At 38.0% G+C, this 26,339-nt stretch overlaps 1 protein-coding gene across 6 annotated transcripts in view; it reads left to right on the top strand.

Moving 5' to 3' along the window:
• Window positions 1-26,339, top strand: part of TMEM108 (transmembrane protein 108) — a 366,925-nt gene that overhangs the window by 156,494 nt on the left and 184,092 nt on the right. The window contains exon 1 of one of the 6 annotated variants that reach the window (XM_032869682.1): window positions 5,636-5,662. The exons of 4 other annotated variants lie outside the window; for them this stretch is intronic. The gene's annotated coding sequence lies outside the window, so the exon portion shown is untranslated. Of the gene's footprint in view, window positions 1-5,635; window positions 5,663-20,305; window positions 20,325-26,339 lie in introns of those variants that run through there. One more of the 6 variants, XM_032869683.1, reaches the window with a different exon arrangement.

Here is a 26,339-nt window from a genome sequence, read left to right as displayed (position 1 = left end):
CATTTGTAGCACATTCCTAACTCTTATTTTCAAAACATTGGAGGTAGGAATTGTTCAACTTCCCCCAAACCATTTGAATTGATCCTACTGTTCTGTTCCTATTTTAAATACAGCTTGTAATTAATTCTTTACTGCCCTAAGTCTGAACCATGTCTGTAAAGCCATGTCACGTAAAATGATTTTAAAAGGAAGAGCATCAACCACTGTGCTGGGGTCAATTTTTAATACTCTGAAAAGGCTTAAAAATCAAAAGCCAGTTTAAAACTTAGTCTTTCCTATTTGTGAATAGAAACAGAAATATCGGTTGAGAGCATATTGTGACAAATCTGTGGAAAATATGTCCTCCATTGATTTGTGCAGTTATCCCTAGAAAGAACGTATAAGGAAGTAAGTCTTCCCAATCCAAGTTTCCTTTTGATAAAACCTTGGCAACAAGGTTGGCAAGTCTTAAAGAATAATTTTGCTGGATGATGCAAACTTAGAGGATATGGTATTTTAACTATCATATTCCTTCCAGACATCTGAGGGTTTAACATGCAAATTAGAATATAATTTCTCCTGTGTGTGTATGTGTTCATGTTCTGTCATATTGAATCACTTGGTCATATCAGAGAATTAGACTTTAGGCAAGTCAGTTAACCTTTCTGGCCTGTCTTATCACATTGTAATGTGAAGGAATTGCACTCTGTTTTATTCTAAGTGTTTCACAATAAAAATGCTTTTTTATTCTCATGGGAAAGAATTTTGAGATCACATGCTTCTGTGTGCCCTGCATATGCAAATTACATAGACTAAAGTTTTAGCTCTGAGAACCTGGGCTAATATAATGCACATGGGCTATTCTCTTAATGTCTGATATATACATATATATGTATGTGTTGTCACACACACACACACACACACACACACACATATATATGTATGTATGTATGTAAAGTGAAAGGGAGGGTGTCAAAAAAATCTTTTTTTTTTTTTTTTTTTTTTACTAAATATTGGATCCACACCAAACCTGATCTTCACCATCACCCACCACTACCCACCTTCAGTGTTGGAAATTCTGTAATAGAATGGTGTCACAAGAACTACTGTAGGGTTGAGAGGTAGGGAGAAGAACTTTGGGCTTGTATTTCCCAGGGCTGTCACCAACTCCTTATCAGAAGTAGTGGTCTTGAGGGTGCAACAGGACAGACAGCATGGCTCTCGCAGCAATTTCCTGTCTGCATTTGGGAGAGTGTTCTAGCTTACTTAAAGCTTTACATATATCCGGGCAACAAACTCTGGAAAAAGAAAAAGAAACAAATAATTTTAAAAAATCCTGATGGCTCATGTGCCACTTCTTCAGAGCCATTAAAAGCTGTCTTAATATGCTAAAATGAGAACCACAGCTAGTCTTCACCTCCTTTCTCAATTCTCACACCCCATTAAGATTGAAGCTAGTTTGTCACATTGACACTGAGGAATGTTATTATTCAGAGCTGAATTAAAAAGGGAATTTATATAGACAAAACCAATAAGCCAAGCAGCCTTGACATTTAATTTTCTTGGAAACCTTTCTCATCGAACCAGGAATGTCTGCATACTACACATTTGCAAAATGAAAAGTGGTATAGTAGGAGGATAATCTCCTCATATAAATGATGAGTAAATAATCCGAAGGAGATTAGATGTTTTCTCCTTGCCTTGTCCTCGCCCTCTACCCTGAAATGACATTTATGAGTGCCATTTATTTTACTTCTTTTTTTCATAGACATGGAGTGTTTGGGGAAATGTGTGGGACGTGGTTATTTTTATTTATGTTTTTGGCCATCAATTTCAAGTTTGCACTAACTGTTAAGAATATTGGTTCTTGGCCCTTAAACTCAGAGGATCAGTAACCAAGAGTAACCACAAAATCCTAATGTAAATTGTCTAAGATTAGTTCAAGACATTATTTGGCTCTTTAAGGTAGGCTGAACATACAGAAGGAATCATATTTCAGGATCCATTTAGCATTCTGTTTTAGTCACGGTAGGTAATGGTGGTTCTTTTAACAAAAAGAGTCTCAGTGGTTTCACATAACAAAAACTTATCACTTACATCCTGACTGAGTGTAGGTTAGCAGGACATGAGGTGAGAGGTCCTGTTCTATATGGTAATTTAGGAACCTAAAATTGCTCTATAATGTAAGTTTGCCATCTTCTCAGATTCGGCATCCCTCTGCTGGATTCTCAGGATCTGAGGATGGGAATCCTCAGGGAAGTGAGAAAGAGAATATAAGGTCATGCAGAATAGAGATAGGTGGGGGATGTTTCCAGGCCATTGACTAGAACTCAATCACATGGTCTCACTTAACTCCAGGGGAGCTTTGGAAATACAGTTTAGCACTGCGATCTGCAGAAGGACAAAGTGAGTTTGATGACAGATAGTATTGACACTGCCTTGGTTCCCTTTGCTCTTGCTACCCATACCTATGCACATAGCCCTTATCCTAGGTTGGTCTACCTGTGATGACACCAAGGCATTTAATTTGATTGATCTAGTGATTAGGCATCCATTTGTTCTTTTTGTATTCAATTTGCTTACACATGGAAGATTACTTTTCTATTGTCAGGGGTAAACATGTATAAATATAGACCCTGCTCAAATCATATTTTAAAGTGGAATTCTATAGGGAGTGGATGCTGACTGTTTACTGTGTACACAGAAGAAGAGATATCATCCATTCGTCTATTATTTTAGGAAAAGCTTTAAATGATCTTCTCTACCAAGCTGTTCCTCTGTGTAGAAGAGAAAATTATAGAACTTCAAGATGACCAAATAATCCAAAAAAAAAAAAAAAAGCCAGAGAATTTCAGTTTAAATGATAATGGAATAAAGTGACACCATGACATATAGTAATAGATTACTTGACACAAATTTGAGACACAGTGTTCAAGAGAGATTCATATATGCCCCCTAACCTTATTCCAAAATTCAGAGTCTAAGGAATTCTAAACTCAGGTTGGTTCTTAAGAAGCAATTCAGACATTTGAAGGACTTTTTAGATAAGTCCTTATCTAAAGGTAAAGAAGCTTATTGACAGGGAACTGACAGGAGTCAAAGATTGGCCTGTATAGTCCAAGTTTTAGTGAGTTCTTCAGCAGAGCATGGTGAAAGCACAGATTGGCATTTTGTTAGGCATGCTGGTCTTCCATGAGGGAGATTTCTACCCACGTATATTTAGGGCCCATCAAATACAGTTCTCTATGTTTTTTCTTAAAATTCCATCCCCAAGAGGGGTGTAGAAAATGAAGTACTCCTTTCTTATTGATTATAGTACTGTTTTTTTCTGCCAACAGAAGGCCAGTACTGCAAGAAAAATCCCATTCCCATGGCAACAGAGATCTTCACTTTTAACTTGTTACCACGTGAAGAAGAAACTATTTTTTTTCTCTAACATTAAAGATTGCAATTTTGAAAATATGGGAATGACCTTTGGCAACAGGGTGTTGTTAGAGCATCTGGGCCAAAGGGCTTGTGTCCAGACTTTTAGTATGTCGGCACTGTTTTTATTTACATCAGGGCAAGAAGCAAACCTTAAACCATAGAGACAACATTTTCTTACTCCGGAACAGTGACCTTTTATTCTGGAGGTATCTCGAGGGTGGAAGAATATGACATTTCATTTGTTGAATTTTCCTAAATATTACCACTCAAAAATGGGGAGAGAGAGGAGCCAATTAAATTTTTATTGGATGTTACTATGTTCTTTTCCTGGTAACTTCTCCTTCTGTTTTCATTAAGCCTTTTAAAACAGTGGAGCCAGTCCTATACAAGACATTTGATCACCCTAGTTGTAGAAAACTGAGCTTCTCTAAGTTTGCTGTGGAGAAATCATCTGCCATTTTTGTTTTGAAACCTTAAAATATCAGGAAATCTCACCATCCAGATATCTTCAGTAAAGAGGCAAGGAGGAGTCTGGGGTATGGAAGGAAGCCTGGTACTTATTGATCACATGCTCTATGCAAGGCACTGTGCTGGCTGCTTAAAGTATTCAGAGACCATAGTGTGTGTCATCTTCCTTGCTCTTGTGAACAAAGAGGAACATTGGCTTGTGCTAAGTACGTATCATTAGAGGCAGTCACTTCTTTATGAGGATCTGAACTAAGGGTTCAACACAACATTCTGTAGCCATTGGTGCTAAATATATTATGATCTATCAGAGTTGACTGAGCTGCTCTTTCAATTAAACAGTGCTTTTGGTGGTTCACTGCAAAGAAGGAAATCCTAAGTATGCCAATCTACTTGATTTTTATTCCTTTTTTTTTTTAAAGATTTTATTTATTTATTTGCTAGAGAGAGAGAGCGTGGGAGCACAGGCAGACAGAGTGGCCGGCAGAGGCAGAGGGAGAAGCAGGCTCCCTGCCGAGCAAGGAACCCGATGTGGGACTCGATCCCAGGACCCTGGGATCATGACCTGAGCTGAAGGCAGCTGTTTAACCAACTGAGCCACCCAGGCATCCCTGATTTTTATTCTTAATGATCAAAGACAATAAACCATTTTTCATTTAGAATTAATTGGAGAAAGTGACAATGTATTTTTGAGTAGTACCATTGTGAATAAAATTTGAGCATGGGGCTGGGTACCATAAGCAAGATGGTCATGGGGATTGTTGTTTTGGAAAAATGTGGGGTGTAAGAATGCAAAATCAAAGAAGGGGATCAGTTTTTACAAAGCATAGTCTCCTATAGAGCCTTAATAACTGGATTTTAAATCCACCAAAGTTTTCTCTCCCACTGTTCACTATCTTTATTTAGTGAGTAAATTTTCACCTTTCTTAGTATGAAATAGTCCTCTGCTCCTTTGAAGTTTTGAGAAATGTTTTTAAAAGTCCCTATATCTGTCAGAGTGCTTGATTTATGCTGTGGTAGCAAATTACCACAAAATAGCGGGTGACAATCACAAGCTCATTTTTCCCTCATGCTACAGTGCCAACAAGGATGAGCTGTAGTTTTGCTTACTTACAGTTATTCTGAGACCTAGGCTAATGATACAGCCTTCATATGGAACACTGTCAGTTTTGTGGTAAAGGGAAAAGAGAATTGCTTCCTGTTAATGGAGCAGTCACTGCTAAAGCTTTGGTCCTGAATTGACATGTGTCACTCCCCACTCATGTTTCATTAGCTGAACAAATCTCATCATCAAATTTGGGCGGGGAAGGAAATTCTTCTCTTTCTAGACTTAATCTTAAGTACCTTGAACTTCTTAGGGGAGAGCTACACCTTTAGTCTCTTTTTCCTGAGCCATTTTGTCCAGTTGGGGGCCATCTTAAGCCATTCAGTGTTTTGTTTTTTTTTAAAGGTTATAAAACCACACCTTTAATTTGATTTTTACCCTGAGACTAAGATTTAATTATCTTCATTACTCAAAGGTCTCCTCAGTTTTTTTCTGTTACAGTTTACGTTGTAAAGAAGTTGCTTCTTCTAATCCTGTAAGACTTAGAATTTCTGGACTGTTAGTACCTTTTTTTTTCTGCTATAAAGGATGCATTTCTCAAATCATCTTTTTTTTTTTTTTTTATGGTACTGTTGTCAGATGCAACCAACAGCAGTCAAAGGATGCTATTGGCATCCCATTTTTTCACCTTCTTCACCTAAAGCAACAAGCTTATCGGTATATTATATGTATCCTGAATTGTCACAGGTGAGTTTTTTTTTTTTTAAATGTTTTACTGCAAAATGGATTGCTATTCTTCCATTCTCCACTAAGAATTTCCATAGAGGACCACAGCCTCACCCTAGTCATTGCTGTATATTTGAGGGGTTTTTTTTGTTTGTTTTTTGGGTTTTTTTTAGAGGAACACTCCACTCCTGATACCAATTACTATATCAGTCAGGATATACTAGGTTATGCTACAATAACCAAAGACTTCCAAATCTGAGTAACTTAAGCAACAAAGGTTTATTGTTCACCAACACTACATGCCCATCACAAATCATCTATGCCTTTGCTCCTCCAAGAAGGGGCTATAAATATTTTTAATAATACTCTCAACTGTAATTACTGGTACAAATGTTACTTAGCTCATAAAACCTGATTTTGTTCCTCTCTATATACTTCTACTAACTCATGTATTCAACAAATATTTACTGATTACCCACCATGTGCTGGACTCTGTTCTAGACCCTGGGGAAATAACAGAGAACAAAACTGACAAGAGCCTGCCCTTGCAACAGCTCATCTGTCTACCTGTTTCTATGTTCCTTCTTCCTATCCCATGAAACTGTCTTGATCAAGGTCCACAAAAGATGAAGTTTTAAACCAATCACTGAAAAATGAGTGGAGTTTGGATAAGCAAAGCTAAAATAAGCAGATAAAATGGAGAACAGCATTCTAGGTAGAGGGACCAGGAAGGAATGGAGTCATGAAATCATAGCCTTGCCCAGGGAATTGTTCCTATGGCTGAGCATGGAGAATGCAGGATAATCTCTGCAGTGGCTAAATTAAAAAGAAGGGATTACCCCCAAGGGATCTTGGTTTTAGGTTTTTGTTTGAGACCCTTGTCCTGTAATCCCCTCTGGTGTGGTTCTTGAAATAGGCTTCCTGAGCCAGCTGTCATTCCCATCCCTCTGCTTCTAGCTGGTCATGACTCATACCATTTGTCATTGCCTGGTGGGGAGAGAGCAACTGAAGAATTTTAAGTGCAATAGTATGGGATTGAATCTAAGTTTTAGAAACTAAGGGATAGGAGACAAAAGATCAGTAGGAGACTATTTTTTATTTGGCTACCAAGACTTGGGCCCTGCTATGAATGAGCCAATGGGGTGAATCTACCCTGTTGTTTAGAACCTTACTATTGTGCCCAGAGTACTTGAAAATATCTATGTGGTTTTGACATACCAGAGTGGAACAGTTTCTCAAACTTTCTTTCCAATCAGATTAGTTTCCCCAGCTCTAGCCCATCCCACTCTGCCCAGCTTTTTCCTCTCTCAAGTTGGCTTTTTTGCTAAGATCCATGTATGTCCCATGGCCAAGGATGCCAAGGGTCTGACATATTGAAGAATTGCTGTTGGACATAGCAGGAAGAGTTAGAAAGCCATTATAATAGCAAAAGAAGAATACAAGGATAATTGTTACCTGATAAGATGTACTAGATGGGAGTTTCAGCCAAGCTTACTGAGAGACAAAGTTCATTACCAGAATAGAGAACTCCAAACAGTCGTTGAAATATGTATTAATCATTTATTTTGGACACATTAATTTGAGGATTGAGCAGGACTTCTCTGAGGAGTTGTCAAGCAGAGAGGCAAGAAGCTCAGGAAAGTGTCCACATCTGGAGACCTAACTAATGCAGAGATAACTAAAATGGAAGGGTTTTAAGGGATTGTACAGAGAGAAAGTTTAGAGCAAGAAAAGAAGAGGGGGAGGCCAAGATAGGCAGGAATGCCCACATTTAAGAGGTGGAAGAGGATACAGAGTAATGGCCTAAGAGGAATATGGAATAGGGAGAAATGAACCAGGAAAATGAATGCTACAAAAGCTAGAGTCTATTTTTATATCCACAGATAGAATTGAGCCCTCAGTGCATAATGACGCTGTTCATTGTGATAGGGTTCTTACAGCCTTTGAAACATCTCCTTAGATTTACTTCTACTCTGTGTCATATGGCAAAGTATTGAAATAATTTTTGCTGTAGATCTTTTGTACTGCATATTCCTAACAAGGGCGGTTTTACTCCAAAGGGATGGAAATTGGTTCTTGGTGGGAAGGGAGGGTAGGGCGGCTCACATTGTTATGGCAATAGTCTGTGGTCTTGCAAAACTCTATCCTCTCCAACAAAATCTTATTCCTTATTATTTTATTTCTCTTGCTGGGTTTTCTTGGATATCATGCAAGTAGCATTGACACTGAATTCAAGAAAGGTGCACAAAATACATGCAATGCTACAAAATATAGCAAATTGATAATTAAATGTTAATAACTTTATCTTTTAACTTAAAATTTATCTAGTCATCCTTATATCTGGATTAAATATAGTAAAACTTGTGCATAAATATATAAACAAATGCACAGTATACATGAGGTATTAAAATTTCACGGAGGGAACATACAGGAAAAATGCCCAAAAAGTCTCCTAAGGGGGAAAGTAATGAAAAAATTGAGGCATACTCCTATAAACAGTTAGGTGTCATTCATTGGATTTTATTCTTGGATTCAAAATTGACCGTTAATCTCTATTTCCTTCTATAATGTTTTCCTTCAAATTTTTTACCTGTAATTTGAGTTGGTTGCCACCAGATGGCAGGTTCTGGTCCAACTAGACCGACTTCGCTACATAGCTAATATAGGCAACAAGTACATAGTAAACTTACAGCAAGGTTAATACTTCTTCTAATGCTTCTACCAAAATATTGCTCTTCATTGAAAATGAACTATAACATTTATTGGTATTGGTTTTGTGCATTTAAATAGCATCCTAAATTTATAGCAGGATTTAAAGAAATAACACAAGTTTTAGGAATTTTTATATATGCTTGATGTTTGCTTAGTTGACTTGAGTTAAACCAGTTAATAATGGTAACTCAGTTTACCTTCTTCAGAGTGAAATTATGTTCTCTTTGGAGTCTCAGGAGAAAGTTTGGGATTAAAAGAAGAACATATATACCCTTTGTAATGATTTGTTTAACCTTTCCTATTTTTTAACATGAATTTATTTTCAATATCAGATGGAAACAACCCTCCCCCTACATTTTGTTTCTTTTCTGGCTAGTTTTCAGTGTTGTAAAAAGGATTCCTGTATTGCGATGAGATGTAAATAGTTGGCCTTTGAGGCTCCCTACAACTCTAGGTTTGTTTTGTTTTGTTTTTTTAAGATTTTATTTATTAATTGACAGAAAGAGACACAGCAAGAGAGGGAACACAAGCAGGGGGAGTGGGAGAGGGAGAAGCAGGTCTCCCACTGAGTAGGGAGCCCTGTGCAGGGCTCGATCCCAATACCCTGAGCCATCCAGGTGCCCCAAATCTAGGATTTTTTAATTCTGTAAGGAATATATGTGTGATTTTTAAGGGATATAGGCTAAGGAAGCAAATTATAGCAGGAGAGGATTTTGGTGAAAGTAAGTTTTGAAGCAAGTATGTTTGAATTGCCAGAGGGAAGGAAAGAGGACATTCCCTATAGGAGATTAATATTGAAGTGGAAATGGGCAATATGATGCTCATGTGTGAGTGTCCATGGCAAGAAGTAAATAAAAACACCAGCTTGATGAGGAAAAAAGGATGTTTGGGAAAGCAATAAAAGATGCTGTGGGAACATGCTGAGGAAATTTGAAATATCAGACATAAGGAACTGTGAATGGACTTTTGAAAGGAAGTTTATACTTTATGTGTGTGTGATTTCAGAAAAATAAGTCAGTGGCTTTAGCATAAAAATAGAAAAAATCAGTGAGTCTGGAATCAACATGTTACCTGTGTTACTTGGCCTAAGACGTAGTGCATTCCTGATTCAGGGTCAGGGCTCTAGGTAGGGTCTAAGCATTGCTTTGCAAGTTGATATTTCATTTCTTAGGACAAAGGAAGCAAAGATATATGGATCTCATCTCCAGTGTGTGCTAAAGAGGAGATAGAATTTTGTCCTTTAAGATAAAAGGTTTTTTGTTTTTTTTTTAAGATTTTATTTATTTGTCAGAGAGAGAGAGCACACAAGCAAGGGGAACAGCAGGCAGAGAGAGAAGCAGCCTCCCCACTGAGCAGGGAGCTCTATCCTGGGATCATGACCTGAGCCAAAGTCAGACCCTTAAAGACTGAGCCACCCAGGTGCTTCAAGATTAAAAAAAAAATTTTTTTTTTTTTTAATTTAACAGAGAGATCACAAGTAGGCAGAATAGCAGGCAGGGGGGTGGGCAACAGGCTCCCTGCTAAGCAGAGAGCAGGATGCGGGGCTCGATCCCAGGACCCTGAGATATGACCTGAGCCGAAGGCAGAGGCTTAACCCACTGAGCCACCCAGGCGCCCCAAGATAAAAACTTTTTTTAACAGTTACTTTTGCTCCTCAATTAAAAAAAAATAGAAATCTATAAAAATCAAAGAGGAAAGATGTACCTTTTGACCACTTTGTAGAGTGCTGAAAGAAATAAATCTTCAGAGATAATTCAGTTGAAGAAAAGCACTTGGGGGCACTTGGGTGGTGTAGTCAGTTAAGCATCCAACTCTTGGTTTCAGCTCAAGTTGTGATCTCAAGGTTCTGAGATTGAATCCCTTGTTGAGCCGCACCACCCCCCCCCTCAGCAAGGAGTCAGCTTTTCTCTCTCTCTCTTTGCCCTCTCCCCCCTAAAAGAAAGAAATCTTAAAAATACAAGTTTGTTAGGAGGCTTTTTGATTACCAATGATGTGGGGATTTGGTAGTTTTGGGTTTTTAAAGCTAATTTTTCAAAATTCAATACATGTTTAGAAGAGAACAGTGTAGTTTGATGCAAAGACAGTGGGTTTAGCAGTCCTGAACCAAATCATGGCTCTGCTACCAGCTATCTTTATGATTTTGAATAACCTAAACTTTCTGAACACTCTAAAAGAAACAAAGACATTAATGTCTACTTAATGATGTGAAGCCACCAATGAAAAGTTCCCATTTAGTACATTGCTGAGCACACAGTCATTGCACGGTAAACATTTATTTCTTGTGCTTTTACCTATAGTTTAATCCTACTGTGCCCACATGAATGGTAGGGCCTTAGATACACCATTAGATCTATTTCTCAATTACCAACTAAATTAAAGAGATGGGCATGTTTTTTCACATAATTAAGTTATTTGTATAAAAAGTAGATTTGCTATTGAACTGGCTAAATATAGGCATTAGCTGGAATCTTTCATTTATAAAACAATTATAGGTTCCTATTAAATACAAATACTGAGGGTAAGTAGGAACACTAATGCTTAAATCATATCAGCCTTTGTTTAATTTAACCTCACATTTTTTGCCATGAATTAATAATATAAATAATTTCATAGGACACTTCATTGAAATCCTGACTTTCCTAGAGCATTTTCACACCAGTTTTGCTGTGGGCAAATCTCTGCATTTATTAATAATTTTCAAATTACATTTCTTCTCTAGTGATTAAACAGATTCCAAATGAGACAAAGAGAAAAAAATAGGTTGTCTTTTCTGTTTTATTTTTTTAAACCAGCTTCCTGAGTGTTTAAACTTATCAGCATCAAAAAAGGAAATAAAGCCCCATGATATTTTTGCCATTATGAAATCCCATAATTTTCTTTTCCAGTCAGAAGGAAAGCTAATTCTTTCTCCAAAAAGCCTACCTATGTATGGGGAGAAACAAAATATGGGTTGGGTACCAACTTCCTTTCTAATGCAGAAATGCTTTATTACATTGACAGCTTTTTTTCCTCCCTCTCCTACCAGAGTATATTAGTGCCAGGACTACCATAACAAAGTACCACAAACTTGGTGGTTCACAGAACAATATTCATTGTCTCACAGTTCTGGAAGCTAGAGTCCAGGATCAAGGTGTTGACAAAGTTGATTACTTCCGAGGGATGTGAGGAAGAATCATCTTGCCCAGCTTCTGGCAGTTTGCTGGTCATCTTTGGTACTCCTTCACTTGTAGAACCATCACCAATGTCTGTCTTCATCTTCATATGGTGTTCTCCCTGTGTGCATATCTGATCCATGTCCAAGTTCCCCCTCCCTTTTTTATAAGGACACCAGTCACATTGGATCAGGGACCACCCTGATGACCTCATTTCAACAAATGACATCTGGAGTGATCCTATAAGGTCATATTCTGAGGTACTGGGTGATATAACTTCAACGTATGAATTTGAGGGGACACAATTAAACCTCTGACACTGAGGTTCAAATTCTCTAGGCTGTGAAAGTGCCTGTACCATCTCTAGCAGCCAGGTGCTGACACAGAGCAGTTATTACAGAGTAGGGCTCAGTGACTGTTGGATAAGGTAGGGCTCAATGACGGGTGGGCRGGTGGTTGGATGAGTGCATAGGTAGATAGGTGAATGGCTGCCTGGCTGACCGGATGGATAGATGGACGGATGGGTGGGTGGAAGGGGGGAATAGGTGGATGGATGGATGATTGAGGAAATGGATGGATGGATGGGTGGGCAGATAGATGGGTGAGTAGATAGGTAGGTGTGGTTGCTTGGGTGTGGTAGGTGTGTGGTTGGATAGGTAGGTGTGGTTGCTTAGGTAGATAAGTGGAGGAATAGAATGATGGCTGAATGGACAGATAGTCCTAAATAATGTATCATCAAGGGAATCATCCCAAAACACACCAGTGCCAGAGAGAATGAGGCCAGTGGGCTGGGGTAACCAGGAAAAAGTTGAAATTTTGATTGAGCCTTGACTGAGAGGGAGAATTGCAGTTCATACTCTGAACTGAAGGATGACATGAGCAAGCACCTATTATAAATAAAAGCAAAGCACCTATTATAAATCAAAGCACTTGCCTTACTTTATTTTAAATTTTTTCCCATTTCTTTTTATTTAAACTCAGTTAATTAACATATAATATGTTCTTGGTTTCTGAGGTAGAGTTCAATGATCATCAGTTTTATATAATCCACAGTGCTCATTGCATCATGTGCCCTTCTTAATTCCCATCACCCAGTTACCCCACACCCCCGCCACCCTCCCCTCCAGCAACTGTTTATTTCCTATGATTAAGAGTTTCTTATGGTTTGTCTCTCTCTCTGCTTTCATCTTTTTTCTGCTCTTCTCCTATGATCATCTGTTTTGTTTCTTTTTTTGATGGCTGAGTGGTATTCCATTGTGTATATATATACTACACCTTCTTCATCCATTCATCTGTTGATGGACTTCTAGGCTCTTTCCATAGTTTGGCTATCGTGGACATTGCTACTATAAAAATTGGGTGCAGGTGCCCCTTCAGGTCACTACATTTGTATCTTTGGGATAAATACCCAGTAGTGCAGTTGCTGGTTCATAGAGTAGCTCTATTTTCAACTTCCTGAGGCATCTCCATACTGTTTTTCAAAGTGGCTGCACCAGCTTGCATTCCCACCAACATGTAGGAGAGTTACCCTTTCTCTCCTCGCCAACATTTGTCATTTCCTGACTTGTTAATTTTAGCCATTCTGACTGGTCTGAGGTGGTATCATTTGGTTTCATTTTGTATTTCCCTACTGCTGAGCGATGTTGAGCATTTTTTCATGTGTATTTTGGCCATTTATATGTTGTCTTTGGAGAAATGTCTCTTCATGTCTTCTGCCCACTTCTTGACTGGATTATTTGTTCTGAATTTGAATTTGTTAAGTTCTTTATAGAATTTGGATACTAACCTTTTACCTTTTTAACCTTTTAAATGATATTAACCTTTTAAATGATATTAATGAATTTGTTAAGTTCTTTATAGAATTTGGATACTAACCTTTTACCTTTTTAACCTTTTAAATGATATGTCATTTGCAAATATATTCTCCCATTCTGTCAGTTGTCTTCTGGTTTTGTTGACTGTTTCCTTTGCTGTGCAAAAGCTTTTTATCTTGATGAAGTCAAAGAGTTCATTTTTGCCTTTGTTTCCCTTGCCTTTGCAGACATGTCTAACAAGAAGTTGCTGTAGCCAAGATCACAGAGGTCGCTGCCTTTATGGTGTTCTCCTTTATGATTTTGATGGACTCCTATCTCACATTTTGGTCTTTTATCCATTTTGCGTCTATTTTTGTGTATGATATAAAGAAATGGTCCAGTTTCATTCTGCATGTGGCTGTCCAATTTTCTCAACTCCAGTTGTTGAAGAGACTGTCTTTTTTCCAGTGAATTTTCTTTCCTGTTTTATTGAAGATGAGTTGACCATAGAGCTGAGGGTCCATTTTCTGGGGTCTCTATTCTGTTCCATAGATTTGTGTGTCTGTGTACCATTCTGTCTTGATGAGTACAGCTTTGTAATAGAATGTGAAGTCCAGTACTATGATGCAACTAGCTTTGGTTTCCTTTTTCAACATTCCTTTGGCTATTCAGGATCTTTTCTGGTTCCATAGAAATTTTAAGATTATTCCTTCCAGCTCTGCAAAAAAAGTGGATGGTATTCTGATAGGGAGTGCATTGAATGCGTAGATTGCTCTAGGCAGTATAGACATTTTCGCAATGTTTCTTCTCCCAATCCATGAGCATGGAACATTTTTCACTTTTTTTATGTCTTCCTCTTTTCTTTCATGAATGTTCTATAATTTTCTGAGTATAAATTCTTTGTCTCTTTGGTTAGGTTGATTCCTAGGTATCCTATTGTTTGGGGTGCAGTTGTAAATGGGATCAACTTCTTAATTTCTCTCCTTCTGTCTCATTATTACTGTATAGAAATGCAACTGATTTCTGTGCATTGAGTTCATATCCTGCCACTTTGTTGAATTCCTTTATGAGTTCTGGCAATTTTGGGGTGGAGTCTTTTTGGGTTTTCCTCATAGAGTATCATGTCATCTGCAGAGAGTGAGAGTTTGACTTCTTTGCCAATTTGGAGGCATTTTATTTCTTTTCATTTTCTGATTGCTGAGGCTAGGACTTCTAGAACTCTAGTGGTGAATAGTGGACATCTGTGCCATGTTCCTAAACTTAGGGGAAATCTCTCAGTTTTTCTCCATTGAGAATGATATTTGCTGTGGGCTTTTTGTATCTAGCTTTTATGATAGTGAGGTATGCTCCCTCTATTCCCTACACCGTGAAGAGTTTTAATCAAGAAAGGGTGTTGTACTTTGTCAAATGCTTTCTCTGCATCAGTTGAGAGGATTATATGGTTCTTGTCCTTTCTTTGATTTATGTAGTGTATCACATTGATTTGTGGATGTTGAGCCACACTTGCAGCCCAGGAATAAATCCCACTTGGTTATGGTGAGTAATCCTTTTAATGTACTGTTGGATCCTATTTGGTGAGAATTTTGTCATCCATGTTCATCAAGGTCTGTAATTCTCCTTTTTGAAAGGGTTTTTGTCTGGTTTGGGGATCAGCATGATGCAGGCCTCATAGAAAGGGTTTGGAATCGATTCTCTAATTTCCCTTTCTGTATTTTCATTGTTAGTGTATAAGAAAGCCACTGATTTCTGTACATTGACTTTGTATCCTGCCACGTTACTGAATTGCTGTGTGAGTTCTAGTAGTTTGGGGGTGGAGTCTTTTGAGTTTTCCATATAAAGAATCATGTCATCTGCGAAGAGAGAGAGTTTGACTTCTTCATTGCCAATTTGGATACCTTTTATTTCTCTTTGTTGTCTGATTGCTGTTGCTAGGACTTCTAATATATGTTGAACAAGAGTGGTGAGAGTGGGCATCATTGTCGTGTTCCTAATCTCAACGGGAAGGCTGCAAGCTTTTTCCCATTGAGGATGATATTTGCTGTGGGTCTTTCATAGATAGATTTTATGAAGTTCAGGAATGTTCCGTCTATCCCTATACTTTGAAGCGTTTTAATCAGGAAAGGATGCTGGATTTTGTCAAATGCTTTTTCTGCATCAATTGAGAGGACCATGTGGTTCTTCTCTCTTCTCATATCAATTTGTTCTATCACACTGATTGATTTGCGAATGTTGAACCATCCTTGTAGCCCAGGAATGAATCCCACCTGGTCATGGTGGATAATCTTTTTAATGTGCTATTGGATCCTGTTTCTAGGATCTTGTTGAGAATCTTAGCATCCATATACATCAGTGATATTGGACTGAAATTCTCCTTTTTGGTAGGGTCTTTGCCTGGTTTGGGGATCAGGGTAATGCTGGCTTCATAGAAAGAGTCTGGAAGTTTTCCTTCTGCTTCAGTTTTTTGAAACAGCTTCAGGAGAATAGGTGTTATTTCTTCTTTGAAAGTTTGGTAGACTGTGAAGTGCGTAAACCTGGAAATTCACAGACCTGTACCCCTGGAGATAAAAATATATGTTTATAAAAAATTAAAAATTAAAAAAAAAAAAGAAAGAAAGAAAGAAAGTTTGGTAGAATTCCCCAGGGAATCCATCAGGTCCTGGGCTCTTGTTTTTTGGGAGGTTTTTAATCACTGCTTCAATCTCGTTACTAGATATCGGTCTATTCAGGTTGTCAATTTCTTCCTGGTTCAATTTTGGGAGTTTATAGTTTTCTAGGAATGCATCCATTTCATCTAGGTTGCTTAGCTTATTGGCATATAACTGTTGATAATAACTTCTGATGATTGTTTCTACTTCCTTGGTGTTAGTTGTGATCTCTCCCTTTTCATTCATAATTTTATAAATTTGGGCTTTCTCTCTTTTCTTTTGGATTAGTGTGGCCAATGGTTTATCAATCTTATTGATTCTTTCAAAAAACTAGCTTCTAGTTTCATTGATACGTTCTACTGTATCTCTGGTTTCTACTTCATTGATCTCAGCTCTAATCTTGATTATTTCCTGTCTTATGTGTGGAATTGGTTTGATTTGTTGTTGATTCTCCAGTTCTTTAAGGTGTAGAGACAGCTGGTGTGTTCTGGATTTTTCAGTTTTTTTGAGGGAGGCTTGGATGGCTATGTATTTCCCCCTTAGGACCGCCTTTGCTGTATCCCATAGGTTTTGGACCGAAGTGTCTTCATTCTCATTGGTTTCCATGAATTGTTTCAGTTCTTCTGTGATCTCCTGGTTGATCCAAGCATTCTTAAGCAAGGTTGTCTTTAGCTTCCAGATGTTTGAGTTCCTTCTGAACTTTTCCTTGTGATTGAGCTCCAGTTTCAAAGCATTGTGATCTGAGAATATGCAGGGAATAATCTCAGTCTTTTGGTATCAGTTGAGTCCTGATTTGTGACCCAGTATGTGGTCTATTCTTGAGAAGGTTCCATGTGCACTTGAGAAGAATGATTTAGGGTGTAATGTTCTGTATATATCTATGAGGTCCACCTGGTGCAATGTGTCATTCAATGTTCCTGTTTCTTTATTGATTTTTTGCTTCGGTGATCTATTTCTGAGTGGAACAGAGTAGAGAGCCCAGATATGGACCCTCAACTCTACGGTCAAATAATCTTCGATGAAACAGGAAAAATATACAGTGGAAAAAAGATAGTCTCTTCAATAAATGGTGCTGGGAAAACTGGACAGCTATATGTAGAAGAATGAAACTCGACCGTTCTCTTACACCATACACAAAGATAAACTCAAAATGGATAAAAGACCTCAACACGAGACAGGAATCCATCAGAATCCTAGAGGAGAACATAGGTAGTAACCTCTTCTATATCAGCCACAGCAACTTCTTTCAAGATATGTCTCCAAAGACAAAGGAAACAAAAGCGAAAATGAACTTTTGGGACTTCATCAAAATCAAAAGCTTCTGCACAGCAAAGGAAACAGTCAACAAAACAAAGAGGCAACCCACGGAATGGGAGAAGATATTTGCAAATGACAGTACAGACAAAAGGTTGATATCCAGGATCTATAAAGAACTCCTCAAACTCAACACACACAAAACAGATAATCATATCAAAAAATGGGCAGAAGATATGAACAGACACTTCTCCAATGAAGACATACAAATGGCTATCAGACACATGAAAAAATGTTCATCATCACTAGCCAGCAGGGAGATTCAAATCAAAACCACATTGAGATATCACCTTAACACCAGTTAGAATGGCCAAAATTAGCAAGACAGGAAACAACATATGTTGGAGGGGGATGTGGAGAAAGGGGAACCCTCTTACACTGTTGGTGGGAATGCAAGTTGGTGCAGCCACTTTGGAGAACAGTGTGGAGATTCCTCAAGAAATTAAAAATAGAGCTTCCCTATGAACCTGCAATTGCACTACTGGGTATTTACCCCAAAGATACAGATGTAGTGAAAAGAAGGGCCGTGTGTACCCCAATGTTTATAGCAGCAATGGCCACGGTTGCCAAACTGTGGAAAGAACCAAGATGCCCTTCAACAGACGAATGGATAAGGAAGATGTGGTCCATATACACTATGGAGTATTATGCCTCCATCAGAAAGGATGAGTACGCAACTTTTGTAGCAACGTGGACGGGACTGGAAGAGACTATGCTGAGTAAAATAAGTCAAACAGAGAGTCAATTATCCTATGGTTTCACTTATTTGTGGAGCATAACAAATAACATGGAGGACAAGGGGAGTTAGAGAGGAGAAGGGAGTTGGGGGAAATTGGAAGGGGAGGTGAACCATGAAAGACTATGGACTCTGAAAAAAAATCTGAGGGGTTTGAAGCAGCGGGAGGTGGGAGGTTGTGGTTACCAGGTGGTGGGTATTAGAGAGGGCACGGATTGCATGGAGCACTGGGTGTGCTGCAAAAACAAGGAATACTGTTATGCTGAAAAAAAAAAAATTGCCTAAAAAAAAAAAAATTACATAAGTTATGGAGAGAAATCCAGCAGTGATTGAGTGGCTTAGTGCTTCTTTCTCAATTGTGCTCCTAAGACCTGTACAGGCTAAAGCTGGAAGACCCAAGGAGGTTATTCCACACGACCTGCCATCTTACCAGAGCCAAACTGAAATAAATGAAGAAACAAAACAAACAAAAAAAAAGGTTTGGAAGTTTTCCTTCCATTTCTGTTTTTTTAATCAGCTTCAGATGAATGGGTATTAGTTCTTTAAATGTTTAATGTTTAAATGCCCCTGGAATGGCATCCAGACCTGAACTCTTGTTTGTTGGGAGATCTTTTATGACTGCATCAATTTCCTTGCTGCTTATGGGTCTATTCAGGTTTTCTGTTTCTTCCTGGTTCAGTTTTGGTAGTTATGAGTTTCCCGGAATGTATCCGTTTCTTCCAGATTGCCTAATTTGTTGGCATATAGTTACTCCTATTATGTTCTTATACTTGTTTGTATTTCTTTGGTGTTGGTTTTGATCTGTACTCTTTCATTCATAATTTTATTTATTTCAGTCCCTTCTTTTTCTTTTTGGTAAGTCTGGTGAGGTCTTATCGATCTTATTAATTCTTTCAAAGACCCAGCTCCTAGTTTCATCGATCTGTTCTACCATTCTTCTGGTTTCTATTTCATTGATTCTGCTCTAATCTTTATTAATTCTCTTCTCCTCCTGGATTTAGGCTTCATTTGCTGTTCTTTCTCCAGCTCCTTTAGGTGTAAGGTTAGGTTGTGTATTTGAGACCTTTCTTCTTAAGAAAGGCCTGTATTGCTATATACTTCCCTCTTAGGACCACCTTTGCTGCATCCCAAAGATTCTGAACAGTTGTGTTTTCATTTTCATTTGTTTCCATGAATTTTTTTAGTTCTTCCTTAATTTCCTGGTTGATCCATTCATTCTTTAGTAGGATGCTCTTTAGCCTCCATGTATTTGAGTTCTTTCCAACTTTCCTCTTGTGATTGAGTTCCAGTTCCAAAGCATTTTGATCCAAAAATATTCAGGGGATGATTCTACTCTTTTGGTACCAGTTGAGACCTGGTTTGTGACCCAGGATGTGATCTATTCTGGAGAATGTTCTATGTGCACTAAAGAAGAATATGTATTCTGTTGCTTTAAAAAGGCATGCTCTGAATGTATCTGTAAAGTCCATCTAGGCCAATGTGTCATTCAAAGCCCTTTATTCCTTGTGGATCTTCTGCTTAGATGATCTGTCCATTGCAGTGAGTGGGGTGTAAAAGTCCCCTGCTATTTTTGGATTGTTATCTCTGTGTTTAATTGTTATTAATTGGCTTATATAATTGGCTGCTCCCATGTTAGGGGCATAAACATTTATAATTGTGAGTCTTCTTTTTGGATACGCCCTTTAATCATGATATAGTGTCCTTCCTCATCTTTTATTACAGTCTTTGGTTTAAAATCTAATTTGTCTGATAAAAGAATTGCCACCCCAGCATTCTTTTGATGTCCATTAGCATGATAAATGGTTCTCCTCCCCCTACCCCTCACTTTCAATCTGGAGGTGTCTTTGGGTCTAAAATGAGTCTCTTGCAGACAGCATATCAGTGGGTCTTGCTTTTTTATCTGATACCCTCTTTCTTTTGATTGGGGCATTTAGGCCATTTACATTCAGAGTAACTTCTGACATATATGAATTTAGTGCTATTGTATTGCCTGTAAAGTGACTGTTTCTGTAGATTGTCTCTGTTCCTTTCTCATCTGTGTTACTTTTGGACTCTCTCTCAGCTTAAAATATCCCTTTTAATATTTCTTGTAGGGTTGGCTTGGTGATCATAAATTCTTTTAGTTTCTGTTTTTCTTAGAAGCTTTTTTTTTTTTAAGATTTTATTTATTTATTTGACAGAGAACAAGAGAACACAAGCAGGAGGCGTGGCAGAGGCAGAGGAAGAAGCAAACTCCCCACTGAGCGGGGAGCCTGATGTGGGGCTCTCTCCCAGGACTCTGGGATTGTGACCTAAGATGAAGGCAGACGCTTAACCAACTGAGCCAACCAGGTGCCCCAATTTCCTGGAAGCTTTTTATATCTCCTTCTATTTCGAATGACATCCTGCTGGATAAAATATTCTTGGCTGCATATATTTCTCATTTAGCACCTTGAATCCTTTCTGGCCAGCCAGGTCTCTATGGGTATGTCTGCTTCCAGTCTAATATTTATATCCTTGGATTATGGATCTTTTGTTATGGATCTATTGTCCTGATCTGCTTTTAGGATTTTCTCATTTTCTCTGAGATTTACAAATTTCACTATTCTATGTTGGAGTGTTGACCTATTTTTATTGATTTTGAGGGGAGTTCTCTTTGCCTCCTGGACGTGGATGCCTGTTTCCTTCTCCAGATTAGGGAATTTCTCTGGTATAATTTGATCCAATAGTTTTCTGCCATAATTTGCTTCTGCCCCTCTCTCTTTCTCCTCTTCTTCTGGGATCCCAATTATTCTAATATTGTTTTGCTTTATGATATCACTTACCTCTCAAATTCTCTCCCTGTAAATCAGTAATTGTTTATCTCTCTTTTTCTCAGCTACTTTATCCCCATCATTTTGTCTTCTATATCATTAATTTCTCTTCTGCTTTTCTCCTAGCAGTTAGTTTCCATTTTTTATTCCAGCTCATTAATAACCTTTTTTATTTCAACTTGATTATATTTTAGTTCTCTTATTTCTCCAGAAAAGGATTCTTTAGTGTGTTCTATGCTTTTTTCAAGCCCAGCTAGTATCTTTGTAATCATTATTCTGAACTCTAGTTCTGACATCTTACTTATATCCATACTGATTAGGTCCCTGGCTGTCAGTACTGCCTCTTGTTCTCTTTTTGAGGTGAGTTTTTCTGTCTTGTCATTCTGTCCGAGAAGAATAGATGAACAAAGAATAAAATACTAAAATGGCAACAGCAACTCCAGAGAAATATACACTAAACAAATCAGAAGAGACCCAAAACTGGAAAAAAGGAAAAGAAAAAGAATATAATCAAACTGGTGGACAGAGTAGAACAATACACTGGATCCTGTGTGTATTTTGGTTTGTTTGTTAGAAAATTAGATCCCAGAATCGTAAAGAAAGAACAACTTATATACATACCAAAATGAAATTAAATACAATGAAAGGATAGAATGCAACTGTAAAAATGAAAACTAAAAGACAAGAAAAAACAGAGAAAAAAAAGAAGACCAACAATGACAAAAGGAAGGGATATACAGGTGAACAGAACAGAGCAATACCCTATATCCTGATTATATTTTTGGTCAGTTTGTTATAAGAAACTACATCTCAAAATTGTAAAGAAAGAAACACACACACACACACACATATATACATACACACACATATATATATAAAATAAAATTAAATACATTGAAAGGATAGAATATAACTGTAAAGATGAAAATTAAAAACATTTTAGGGGCACCTGGGTGGCTCAGTGGGATAAAGCCTCTGCCTTCAGCTTAGGTCATTATCCCAGGGTCCTGGGATCAAGCCCCACATCAGGCTCTCTGCTGAGCAGGGAGACTGCTTCCTCCTCTCTCTCTGCCTGCCTCTCTGCCTACTTGTGATCTCTGTCTCTCAAATAAATAAAATCTTAAAAAAAACTTTAACAAAACAACAACAAAAAAAGGAAGAAAAAAATATGATCAGACAAATGACAAGAACAGAGCCATTACTCCAGATTCTGGGTGTATTTTGGTCTGTTAGAAGAAACTGCATCCCAAAATTATAAAGAAAGAAGCTTTACATAGATACCAAAATAAACTACAGTGAAAGGATAGAATATAAATGTAAAAATGAAAGTTTAAAAAGATTTAAGGGATGCCTTGGTGGCTCAGTGGGTTAAGCAGCTGCCTTCAGCTCAGGTCATGATCTCAGGGTCCTGGGATCAAGTCCCACATCAGGCTCCTTGCTCAGCGGGGAGCCTGCTTCCCCCACTGCCTGCTGCTCAGAGCTTTGTGATCTCTCTCTCTTTCTCTCTCTCTGTCAAATAAAATCTTTAAAACAAACACATTTTAAAAAGAGTTGATATAATAAATTAGTTGAAAAAAGAAAGGAAAAAAATTAATTGAATGACTAAGGAATCATGGGAAAAAAACATGCATTTTACGTGCTATATTCCTGTAGTGCTGGAGTTTTGCAGTTCTCTATGATTGATAAACTTGGCCTTAGCCAGATGTTCTTGCTGATCTTTTGAGGGAGGGGCCTGTTGCTTTGTTTCTCAAGTGTCTTTGCCCTGGCAGAATTGCACTGCCCTTGACAGGGAGCCAGGCCAAGTAATCTGCTCCAGTTTGCTCTGTGTGGCTTTTCTTTCCTGAGGGCTTTAGAAGATAAGAATGAAAATGGCAGCCTCCCAATCTCTGGCCCTGAGCTGAAAGCTCAGGGTCCCATTCCTCAGTGCACCCTGAGGGAAAATCAGTCATTCCTGTCTCCCTGGTCTCCATCAACACTCCATGCTTACCCAGCCTGTGACAGAGCATTTCTCTGTCAGGTACATGACCCTGTATCAAGTCTCCAGTTACATGACCCTGTATCAAGTCTCCAGTTACATGACCCTGTATCAAGTCTCCAAACCCTGCAGACTCCTGCTGCCCACTCCCACTACACTCTTCCCCGGGGGAGTAAGAGGGGGTGGTCTTACTGGTCCTGCTGCTTGTTGGACCCCTGCTCATAAAGCAGTCACCTGACCATACTATGGTTTGCAGTTTATGGCAACCCAGAGCTGAGAGGCCACTCCTGGGCTCACTGATTACAGCCAGCTTCTGCACTCTGATACCTGGGAACTCTGCTGCCCAAAGGCCACCACCAGTCTTTCTGTCATCCCAAAGAGCCTGAGACCACACTGTCCCACCTAGGATTCTGCCCTGCTTAGCCACCAAGCACTGTTCAGGCCAGGATGTCCCTCACTGGAATAGACTGCTGAAAGTCCTTATTTTGTGCTTTGCTACTATATCACTTTCTAGTAGCCAGCTTATGGAGGCTCCCAACCCCCATGATTTATCTTCTCATATATTGTCTAGGATTCACTTCTCCACACCTCCTACCCTGCAGAAAGTGGTCTCTTTTCTATTTGTAGAGTTTTAGCTATTCTTTTCTTAGATCTTCGGTTGAGTTCACAGGTGTTCAGAATGATTTGATAGCTATCTAGCTGAGTTCCTGGGACCACAGGAAACTAAGGTCTCCTACTCCTCTGCCATCTTGACTGTATCACTACATTAATGGCTTTAGCGATGCTTTCTGGTTATAAATTCAATCTCATGAAATTTAACATTTTTTATCCTGCTCAATGTAGCCAAAACCATCTTTATTTTCTTTCATCAATGTTTTATAGTTTTCAGAGTATAGATCTTTCACTTCCTCAGTTTAGTTTATTCCTGGGTATTATTTTTGGTGCAATTATAAATGGGATTGTTCTTGTAGATCTCTGCTGCTGCGTTATTAGTGTATAGAAATGCAACAGATTTCTGTGCATTGATTTTTGTATCCTGCAACTTTACTGAATTCATTTATCAGTTCTAGTAGATTTTGGTGGAGTCTTGAGGGTTTCCTCTGTATAGTATCATGTCATCTGCAAATAATGAAAGTTTTACCTTACCAATTTCAATGCCTTTTATTTCTTTTCATTGTGTGATTGCTGTGGCTAGGACTTCCAGTAGTAGGTTGAATAAAAGGGTGAAAGTGGACATCCTTTTCTTGCTCCTGACCTTAGGAAAAAAGCTCTCAGTTTTTTCTCATTGAATGTGATGTTAGCTGTGTTTTTTTTTTTCATTTAAGGCCTTTATTTATGTTGAGGTATGTTCCTTCTAAATATATTTAGTTGAGGGTTTTTATTATGAATGGTTGTTGTACTTTGTCAAATGCTTTTTCTGTGTGTATTGAAATGATCACTCATCATCAGGAAATGCAAATCAAAACCACAATGAGATATTACCTTATACCTGTCAAAATGGCTAAAATACAAAATAAGAAATGACAAATGTTGGCAAGGATGTGGAAAAAAAGAAACCCTCCTGCAATGTTAATAGCAATGCAAAGTGGTGCACCCCTGTGAAAGAAAGTATGAAGTTTCCTCAAAAAATTAAAAATAGAACTGCCCTATGATCCAGTATTTGAAAATTTAAAAAGTACTTACCCCAAAAAATATGAAAACACTAATTCAAAACAGTTCATGCCCCCCTATGTTTATTACAATGTTATTTACAGTAGCCAAACTATAGAAGCCGCCCAAGTATCCATTGATTGTTGAATGGATAAAGAAGATATGTTTTATATGTACACACACACACACACACACACACACACAATGGAGTATTATTCAGTCATAAAAAATGAAATCTTGCCATTTGCAACAACATGGATGGAGCTAGAGTGTATAATGATAAGTGAAATAAGCTAGTCAGAGAAAGAAAAATATCATATGATTTTACTCAGTATGGAATTTAAGAAAGAAAACAAATGAACAAAGGGAAAAAGAAAGAGACAAACAAAGAAACAGACTCTTAAGTATAAAAAAAAAAAAAAATAGATGGTTACCAGAACGGGGAGTCAGGTAAAATAACTGAACAGAGTTAAGAGTGCACTTGTCTTGATGAGCACTGAGTAATGTATGGAACCGTTGGACCACTATATTGTATATCTGAAATAATATAGCACTATATGTTAACTGTTGGAATTAAAATTTTAAAAATAGTCAAAATCATAAGAATGTAAAATTTGACTAGCAAGGACCTGTTTGAATGTGGTATAACAGGTATCATACAACACTAACAGTAAAATCCAGTCTCTGACCTCAGGAAACTAACACTTGGTGTGTGTGTGTGTCTATGTGTGTGTGAGTGTGTGTGTGTGTGTCAAAGAACAAACAGATAACACACAATTCTTTAACAGTCTATTACATAAATCATGTATGATCCAATACCTGGAAAGAAAAACTTGTCCTAAACATACCCTGAACTTCCCCTATTTGAACTTTTTAATGCTGTTTGCTATATATAGAAGAATAATAAAAACATTTATAGGAGTAGACAACTAATTACATTTATATCTCTTTAAAATTTACAACATACTTCCACATGTATTACCCAATTTAATACATGCTATAAGCAACCCTGAAGGGTGATGCTATTTTCTATTTTACAGGTAAGCAAACTAAGGCTTACAAAATTTAAGTAACTTATAAGATCTAAGAGGCAAGCTGGGACAAGATCCAGGATTTCCTAACTTTATACCCTAATTGTTTTCTATCACATCATTGCTTTTTCATTCCTCTTGATATCCTATCAACCCTTTGAGGTTCGGCTAAGCTACTATCACTTCACTTGGAATTTTTCCAGCCATCCCACCTGGAGGAAATTCTTTCTATTCTTAACTCTTAAAGCACTGCATATTTCTGTTGCTGTTCCTAAGCTATATGCCTTTGTGTTATCATTATTTCTGTATGTGTCCTTTTCCTCCCAGTTGGTTAGCTCCTTGAGTCCAAGGGGTATATTGTTACCACTTACTGGCAGTAGTCATGCAAGAAAAGTCAGTGAGTGAATGAATGAATATAATAAATTAATTAATTAGTGTTCCAGGAGTCTCTGCCATGAAGCAGTGTTGTCATGACTTACTTAGCCAGGATATTTCCTCTTAGAGTTGCCAATAAAGGGAGGAAATGAGCTCAGATGTAAGATGAGGCTGGGTTTTGCACACACAGGCCTAGTGCCTAGCAAGCCATTATCATGCCTGTTTGGCTGTGATCTCTTTACCATGGTTTCTTTCATATCTCTTTTGGGCTATAAAAGCTCTAGAGTTGTTAGATAAAAATGCCCCATCTTGTCTCTTGTTATCTAACAGTTCTTTTTTAATTTGGAGTGATGCAGGGACTTTTCCACCTTTCCCTCCATCTTTTACAGACAGAAGTAGAATAGATCCTTTAGCTGTTAGTAAGCCTTTGGCCACACTGGTCTTCTTGTTATCTTCTCTTTGTTGTGTGTCTTCTCATCTCTTTGTCTCCCTTGACTACAGTCTATTTGGTTGGAGCAGTGGG

The sequence above is a fragment of the Lontra canadensis genome, unplaced genomic scaffold (genome assembly GCF_010015895.1).
Source record: "Lontra canadensis isolate GAN:19392208 unplaced genomic scaffold, GSC_riverotter_1.0 scaffold38, whole genome shotgun sequence".
Classification (NCBI taxonomy): domain Eukaryota; kingdom Metazoa; phylum Chordata; class Mammalia; order Carnivora; family Mustelidae; genus Lontra; species Lontra canadensis.
The sequence above is the reverse complement of the archived record's forward strand: the minus strand, read 5'-3'. Positions and strand labels throughout refer to the sequence as shown.